This window comes from Grammomys surdaster, unplaced genomic scaffold, assembly GCF_004785775.1.
Source record: "Grammomys surdaster isolate TR1022 unplaced genomic scaffold, NIH_TR_1.0 202, whole genome shotgun sequence".
Lineage (NCBI taxonomy): Eukaryota > Metazoa > Chordata > Mammalia > Rodentia > Muridae > Grammomys > Grammomys surdaster.
In genome coordinates, this window is record NW_021604647.1 from 2,915,729 (window position 1) to 2,924,125 (window position 8,397).

Genomic DNA, 8,397 nt, shown 5'->3' on the forward strand with positions numbered 1-8,397 from the left:
AACAAAGATCTTACTTAATTCCTTTTTAGGTATAAGATAACCTTTAAGGTAAAATATGTCATCCTCTGAGTTCCCTCTGGATTGGGGACTGTGTGGTCACAGACTTTGTAAGCCTCAGTAAGGCCAGAATATCCACTCTTCTAGGCTAGCCCATGGAGAATGTCATAGGAATCTTCCAGTAAGACTTACAACTTGACCCTTTGTTGCCATTGGCTGGCTATGGACGAACACAATCAACTTCAAAGTATGCAATATTCAAGGAAAATTTACATGTAAACACTGGCAAGGTCCAGCCTTGGCTTGGAGAGGGGTTCTGAGGAAGGGGTTTTTGGGAGTGACTTAAAAATCAAATTGTGGGTTCAAGCTGACAGCCTATGTTCTGCTCCAGATGGCTCTCTAGAGAGCTCTCTAGAGATAGCCCTTGGCTCTGTACTCTGCTCAAGACAGCTCCTTGCTAGAGACAGCTCTCTCATGCTAGAAAAAGAATTCTAAATGCTCTGTGATGGCTCGTGGGCTTTCCAATCAAAGTCAGAAAAGCTGCTAGAAAAAGTCTTGGATTTCTGAGCAAGTTAGAAATTCTATTAGAAAAATTCTAAGAGCAATTCTTGGGTTTTCTGATCAAAATCAGAAAACCAGACAAAATTCTAAAAGAGCTGTGTTCACTCTCCAAAGATCTCCAGAAAACTCAGCTCTTGCAAAAAAAAAAAAAAAAAGAAGAAGAAGAAAAGAAAAAAGAAAAATCTAAAAGAGAATTGCTATCCCTCTCTGCTAGCTCATCTCATGCAGACCAAAAGCCCAGTCTTTTATTTATGTATAAGTTCAGCCTTTTACTCCAGGTTCCCCTTTGACTGTCCCACGAATCAGTATTCCATGACTCCTTAGCTCTTTGACTCTTATGAAGAGATGGCAAGCACAGTATTTTTTTAAAAAAAAAAAACCTTCTCAAAAGAATTCAGAGATCTGCCTGCCTTTGTTAAGCATAAACAATAAAAATTCTCATGGGAGGAAAAATGGAGACAAAGTGGGAAGCAGAGACTGAAGGAAAGACCATCCAAAGTCCAAAGACTGCCCCACCTGGGGATCCATCCCATACACAGTTGCCAAACCCAGAGGCTATCATGGATGCTGGGAAGTGCTTGCTGACAGGAGCCTGTTGTGGCTGTCTCCTGAGAGATTCTGTGTGAGCCTGACAAATACAGAGGCAGATGCTCACAGCCAACCATTGGACTGAGCGTGGGGTCCCTGATGAAAGAGTTGGAGAAGGAACTAAGGAGCTGAGGGGGTTTGCAGCCCCATGTAGAAAGCAACAGTGTCAACTGGCCAGACCCCCCGGAGCTCTCAGGGACTGAACCACCAACCAAAAAGTACACATGGAGGGACCCATGACTCCGGCCACATATGTGGCAGAAGATGGCCTTGTTGGACATCAGTGAGAGGAGCAGCCCTTGAGCCTGAGGGTGTTCGATGCCCCAGTGTAGGGGATGCCAGGAAGTAGGGAAAGATAGGAGTGGAAGGATGGGTGGGTGTGCAAGAGAATGTCATCACATCCTGAAATAAAAGAGGTAAATGGTCATGATGTCTACAAGTTAGCCTCAAATGCTTCTATAAATAATAGGAACAACAACATGTATATATGTAGAGAGAGCTTGGGAAGTGTATTAGAGCAGCTAGTGTGATCTAAACAGTACTTTCTCTCACTAACTGCTTGTCCTATTTTCTAGAAAACACTGTTAAGTAAATCTAGATAAAAATACCCAGAAATCAGTTATACTGCAAAAAAAGAGAAAGAATACAAAGATGTCTCTCCAATGTAAATGACTGATTCTAATTTTCTAATAAATTACAATCAAATCTAACAACAAAAACCAAAAACAACAACAAAAAAAACTTCTCAAAAGAATTCAGAGGTCAGACTGCCTTTGTTATCATAGACAATAAGCTAGCTGGGTGAGACCCTATTCTGAAATTATGATTCCTACTATGCCTAGTCCTGGAGCTAAACTCCCTCTGTCCCAAGCTTACCTTGAACTCAGGAATCTGCCTGCCTTTGTAAGTACAAACAAACCTAGCTGGGTGGAATCTTGCCCTATGATCACCATTCCCCAAATCTTTTTATCTCTTTCCTTAGTATCTTTCTGACAAGCTGGTTCTCTGATGGCTCATGGGTTTTCCAATCAAAGTCAGAAAAGCTGCTAGAAAAAAAGTCTTTGATTTTCTGAGCAAGTCAGAAATTCTGTTATAAAGATTCTAAGAGTAATTCTTGGATTTGTTCTTTTATTTTTTATTTTTTTATTTTCTTTTCTTTTTTTTTTTTTGATTTTTCAAGACAAGGTTTCTCTGTGTAGCCCTGGCTGTCCTGGAACTCACTCTGTAGACCAGGCTGGCCTCGAACTCAGAAATCCGCCTGTCTCTGCCTCCCAAGTGCTGGGATCAAAGGCATGCGCCACCACCGCCCGGCTTTTGTTTGTTTTGTTTTTGTTTTTTCGAGACAGGGTTTGTAGCCCTGGCTGTCCTGGAACTCACTCGGTAGATCAGGCTGGCTTCGAACTCAGATATCTGCCTGCCTCTGCCTCCCAAGTGCTGGGATTAAAGGCGTGCGCCAACACTGCCCGGCGGAATTGTTCTTTTAAATCTGTGAAACACTTTATACAATTCATATTGCATCCTTATATTTTGCATAGTTGGGAAATTATATATTTTTGAACTTACGTTTTCAGAGTTCGTTCCCACAGTCTTAAGGGCTGTCCTGAAGGTCTCAGCATTTACCATTTGCTGAGACTCCTGATGTTTTTAATTATCTTGGAGTCATTATCCTTGGCAGGGAGAACACTCCCCAATAATCTTGAAAGGGAGAATATTTCCCTCAAGAAGAACATGAAATTACACACACACGCACACACACACATACATGCCTTAGGCCCACAGCAACTATTGACACTTATAGAGGCCCACATCCTGCTGGCTCTGTTCCAATATCAATCCATCCCTACCATGGCCACGTAGGACTTGGCAAAAAACTGTTCTACAGAACACACACACACACACACACACACACACACACACACACACACAGAATCTGTTTTAATCTGATTGTATGAACACTGTTTCTTTATATGCTTCTTTATTAGTACCTGCTGGCCAAGTATTCACCAAGAGACATTTCAACATGTTTTCATGTTCAAATGAATCAAAAGTTGGAATCACTAGAGAATGACCTAAGATATTGATCATTAGGTTTTCAGACCTAATTAGATCCCAATTTCTTGGCAGCAGGGTTGAAGGGGTGTTCAACTTCTAGGGAAGGAAGGAAGAAAAGGGAGGAATGCACTGGTCTCTTTTCCAGCATATTGGATAGATGAATATTTTTTCATTAATATTAAGCAGACCAGTTAGAGTTGAAAATTCATTTGATGCTCCAAAATAAATAGTGTCTTATTCAAAATTATATTTATATCATAAATTGTGAAGAACCTTGAGTGTCAGTGTATCAAGCTTACAATTTTGATGACTATAGACAAGATGCATGAGAGGCGCCTCAAGAGTCACAAATGTCTTGTCAGGAGCAAGTTAGTCTCCCATTCTCAGGACAGATTTACCTAGAGATTGTTTCTGTATCCTAGGGAGCTCTCAGTTAGAACTGACCTGTAGGATGTGCAGGGATGCTGTGGCCACACCTGCTGCCCTGGACAGCCTCACATCAGCACTTACACTACTTACTACATGAAGACTTCACCCATGGGCTTTACACTCTCCATTCCTCCACCCAGGCCTCAAAACTCTTCAGAGAGTTTTGTCAGCTGACATACATGCCTTCATATTTTGTAACCTTACTAATTGCATCACCATCTGCCGACCTAAGAACATCTCCAAAGCTTCTTTAGGAAGACATCCATGTTTCTGTCATTCTTTATATCTTTTCTATTGCATTACTGATCTCCCTGATTTTTTAAAATTTTATGTTATTTCCTCACATAAAGTGAGTGTGATATAAAGCAGTTTAAGGCACTGGAGAGATGTGGTTAAGAGCACTCACTGACTCACTGACTTCCAAAGATCAATTCCCAGCAACTGTATGGTGGCTCACAACCATCTGTAATGGGATCCGATGCCCTCTTCTGGTGTGTCTGAAGACAGCTATAGTGTACTCATATAAATAAAATAAATCTTAAAAAAAATAAAGCAGTTTAAGTGGAGATGGATGTAGTTTTTGATGAGAAATTTCCAGGAGGCCTCCTTATGTTGAGTCCTTCTTATGTAGATAATATGTAGATACTGTTTTTATACATTAAATTGATTGTAAAGACCTGTAACTGAACACTAGGCTTTGTAACAGAGCTTGTCACTCAGTGCATTTTATCTTTCCCATTATTTATGTAACTTGGTATGAGATATTAGAAGTGACACACACATATATTACAGCTTAGGAGTCACATAGACGGATGGCTGACCCTTCTGGTGAGTGCATCCACAACATAATGAAGAGGGAAAGTGGGGAGCAGTTGAGGAGTGGTATAAGCAAGAAGTGTGTTCTCCCTTGGGATAAAAGAAAATTTAATTGTTCCATGGGGAAGTTCAGCAGCAATTCCATGTGAGTCAGAAGCTTCACACCTAGCTGTAGATTCATAGAAAATGACAACACACAACTGCACAAAAGCCTGTGCATAAATCTTTTTAATAGCCTGTGTCATAACTACTAAACACATAAGAAACTAAATATTCAACTATTAATTGAATAAAAAATGGAATATTCTAAGCCAAGTGTTCAGTTTTGTATATATCTAGTATTACTTAATGCAAATGAATCTTCTATATTTGAAAATCTCCTCAATTGGCAAGAGTACTATAAGGCTCAATCACCCTTGCATCTTTTGTGAAAATGAAACCCAGAGCAGTTGCTTCACATGGCAGAGTCAGCTTGGATCACATGGCTGCAGTCCACTAAGTCCCTCACTTGAATCTAATTCCTGTCACTAACAGTTCTCTCCTTAGAGGGCAGGTCTGTCAGGTGCCAGTGTGTGAGGAGGATGCTCATTGTTAACCATGAAAAATTCAAACATGAATGTTTTAAATGATATAATTTTTCTCATTTTTTTATATTGCCTATCTTCAGACAAAAATGAGAATGGTGTTGTTTCCTTCAAAATTATTTTGTTTTCTGTTTGGTTGGCTGGTTTTGGTTTTTATCAAACAGGGTTTCTCCATGTAGTTCTGTGTAGTGGGATATTTTTCCCACAAGTTGGGAGGAGCTAAGGCGGGAGGAGTAAGGAGAGGAAGAGGAGGAGCTAGGAGAGAGGAGGGAGGGGGGAGGAAAGAGGAGATCATGGAAGCGGACGTGTGCCTGTCTCTAGCAGTCAAAGGTAGTTGATACATCTAGGTTGGGTATTGGGTTATACCTCTGATTGTGTGGGCATCTTGATATTGAGCTTTACCAAATATATAAAGCTATTGGATAATCTTTAATCATTAGCGTCTCATTTCTACTGGGTACCACATGGATGGTGGAATGGTCTGGGCTCAGCCCAGCCTTGTGGAGACAGTGAGGAAGATTGGCGGAGCCATCTCCCTGCATGGGTCGCAGGGCTGGTGTCTCTGGCTGTCTGAGGCGGTGGCCTGAGCCTAGGCCACAGACCTATGGTAGTTGGGAAGATGGCAGCAGTTTAAGAGCAAGCCAGATTGAGTGCTGCCAATTTTAAATATCTCCCACAACAGTTCTATTTGTCCTGGAACTTTATTTGTAGCACAGGCTAGTCTGAAACCCACAGAGAGCTGCCAGCATCTGCCTCCAGAGTGCTGGAATTAAAAGCATGCTCCACCATATCTGGCTCAACATTTTTTTAATTCTTTAGATATTGATGAATGATTAAGAGTCTATAACATCCCAACCTGTTTGGTTTTTGTTAGTTAGTTAGTTAGTTAGTTTGTTTGTTTTGATAAGAGCTTGTTAGACTATCTCTGGTCATCTTGCTTATATGCTCCCTGGCTACTATTGTAATATCTCATTCTTGATGTTTGTGAAAGTAGTAGCTGCCATCCTCATAATTTCCTCTTCTTCTACCTTCATGTCAGTCAATGATTACTCTGGAAGATAATATTACTGTCAAGAAAGAACACTTTATCATGCACACTCAAGACAACTGCTACTTCTTGCTCATTTACTGTATTGTCTTTCTCACTCATGCAAGCAGGAAGGTTTGAGAACTGGAACTGCTTCCTAAACGTCACAACCCAAGTCAACTCTCTCTTTTACAGAACTTACCCTGTTTTTCCAAATCATTTTTTTCACATTTGATCTGAATCTAATTATTTGCTTTAAAAATTAATCACTGACACACTTGACTATAAAATGTATTCAATATATTTTGTCATTTTGTTGACTTTTATCAGATCCATTAATCATACAAGGAGAAGTACCACAGGATGAGTAAGGCATTTGAGATATTTACAGAGAATATCCCAACTTCAAACACTGTATTTGTCTATAAGACTGAAAGTAACACTGTACAGTGATGATCAATTCAGCAAAAGAAGTGGGTGAGGAAAAAAAGCTGGTAGAAGAATGAGGAGAAGTGGGATGAGAAGAGGTAGAATTAGAGAAATGAGAGGACATTGAAAGATTAGTCAATGCCAACAGGAAAAATTTCTTGTACATAGTGTGACTTAACCTATATAAAAAAAATACTGATGAAGATGAAACAAGAGTAAGCCAAGTTACCTACAGTATGCAGGTATATCAAAATGGTTGATGCCAAATGACAATAAGCTGAGGATTTATTGGTGTTCTTTTAAAACCTTTATGCTTGGGCAGACATTAATCATTGTAATTGCTTATTTTTCCAAATTGTAAGTGCTTACAGCCCTGATAAGTTGTCCCTATTATCTTTTCAATGATGTATATTTAATTCTTGATATTAAATTTCTGTGTAAGATCTTCATTTACCTGTAATTTTAAAGGATAACTATTTAAAGTATAGTTAGAAATTATGTTGGTTTAGGAGAGTGGTACTTTCCTAAGTTCTATGACTCAGGAACCACATGTAGTTGACTAGGTTTACTGCACCTAGCATGATTCTCCTGGTAAACCTTGAGTCCATCCAGCTGTTGGTTACTGCCAAGATGTAAATGCCACTATTGAGAACAGGGAAACATTCAATCTCAAATATCTTGGAATAAACCTAACAAAGGAGTTCGGAACAGAGACCCAGAAGACAAACTGCACGTTCTCTCTCATCTGTGGTCACTGGCTCCAAATCTCGAGATATGAATACATTACTTGACATAATGAAAGAAAGAAAGAAAGAAAGAAAGAAAGAAAGAAAGGAAGGAAGGAAGGAAGGAAGAAGGAAAGAAAGAAAGAAAGAAAGAAAGAAAGGAAGGAAGGAAGGAAGGAAGAAGGAAAGAAAGAAAGAAAGAAAGAAAGAAAGAAAGAAAGAAAGAAAGGAAGAAAGGAAGAAAGAAAGAAAGAAAGAAAGAATGGATCATGTCAGGAAGCTCTAATGAGGGTGACAGAAGGATGCTGGTGATATGAAGGGGAAAATGAGAAAGAAAATGATCTCTTTCTCAGCATGTTTGCTTTTGGTGTATAGAAAGGCCATTCATTTTTACATTGCTTTTACATACTCCCACTTTGCTATAATGGTTGATAATTTCTAGCACTTTTCTAGTGGACTTTTTGGGATCTCTTATGTATATAATCATATCATTTACATTTGGGGATTTTTTTTCTATTTAATTCCCCTAATTTTCTTCTCTTGAGTTATTGCTCCATCTAGTGGTTCAGCACTATATTGAAAAGCAATGTGGGTGGTGGCCAGCCTGCAGTTTTTGTCCTTAATTGATTTTCTTCGTTTTGTTTATTTTGTTGTTGTTGTTGTTTGTTTGTTTGTTTTGTTTTTTATTTTGGATAATGTTTGCCTTGGTTTTGTCATATACAGGCTTTTGTCTATGAGCACAGCAAGAGTGCCATTAATAGTGTCAGGGATTGGCTCTATCCCAAGGATCTCAAATTGAGCCTGTTATTGTTGGCTGTTCCTTCAATCTCTGCTCCATCTTTACCCCTGCCCATCTTGTAGGCAGGACAAATTTTGGGTTAAAGATTTTATGAGTGGGTTGATGTCCCCTTCCTTCCACTGGAAGTCATGCCTGACTTCAGAAGATGGCCACTTCAGTCTCCATATTCCCAGCTGCTAGGAGTCTTAGCTAGAGTCACCCCCATAAAGAACATTCCTAGTCCCAGGTCTCCAGCTTGTCTTAGAGATTCCTCCCCCCCACACACACTGATTTCTAACTCCAACCCTCTCCTACCTTCCCCTCACCCCTGTGCCCTTCCCTGTCCCTTCTCCCACCCAGTACCCTTCCTCCAACCACATCCAATGACTATTTTGTTTTCCCTTCTGAATG

General features: G+C 39.8%; 1 non-coding gene across 1 annotated transcript; it reads right to left on the reverse strand.

Moving 5' to 3' along the window:
• Positions 1-605: 605 nt before the first annotated feature.
• Positions 606-665, reverse strand: LOC114623853. The gene has a single exon (XR_003711836.1). It is a non-coding gene; the product is annotated as a U7 small nuclear RNA (small nuclear RNA).
• Positions 666-8,397: the final 7,732 nt, after the last annotated feature.